Below are 575 nucleotides of genomic sequence, written 5' to 3' on the forward strand. Positions count from 1 at the left end.
GACCTTTGTTGGCAAAGTAATGTCTCTGCTTTTGAATATGCTGTCTAGATTGGTCATAACTTTTCTTCCTAGGAGTAACCATCTTTTAATTTCATGGCTGCAGTCACCATCTGTGGTGATTTTGGAGCCCCCCAAAATAAAGTCTGCCACTGTTTCCTCATCTATTTGCTGTGAAGTGATGGGATAGTTTTCTGAATGTTGAGCTTTAAGCCAATTTTTTCACTCTCCTCTTTCACTTGCATCAAGAGCTCTTTAGTTCTTCTTCCCTTTCTGCCATAAGGGTGGTGTCATCTGCATATCTGGGGTTATTGACATTTCGGCCGGCAAGCTTGATTCCAACTTGTGCTTCATCCGGCCCAGCGTTTCTTGTGATGTACTCTGCATAGAAGTTAAATAAGCAGGGTGACGATATACAGCCTTACGTACCCCTTTTCCCGATTTGGAACCAGTCTGTTGTTCCATGTCCAGTTCTAACTTGCTTCCTGACCTGCATAAAGATTTCTCAAGAGGCAGTTCAGGTGGTCTGGTATTCCCGTCTCTTTCAGAATTTTCCACAGTTTGTTGTGATCCACACA

The sequence above is a fragment of the Bison bison genome, unplaced genomic scaffold (assembly GCF_000754665.1).
Source record: "Bison bison bison isolate TAMUID 2011002044 unplaced genomic scaffold, Bison_UMD1.0 scf7180017864535, whole genome shotgun sequence".
NCBI lineage: Eukaryota > Metazoa > Chordata > Mammalia > Artiodactyla > Bovidae > Bison > Bison bison.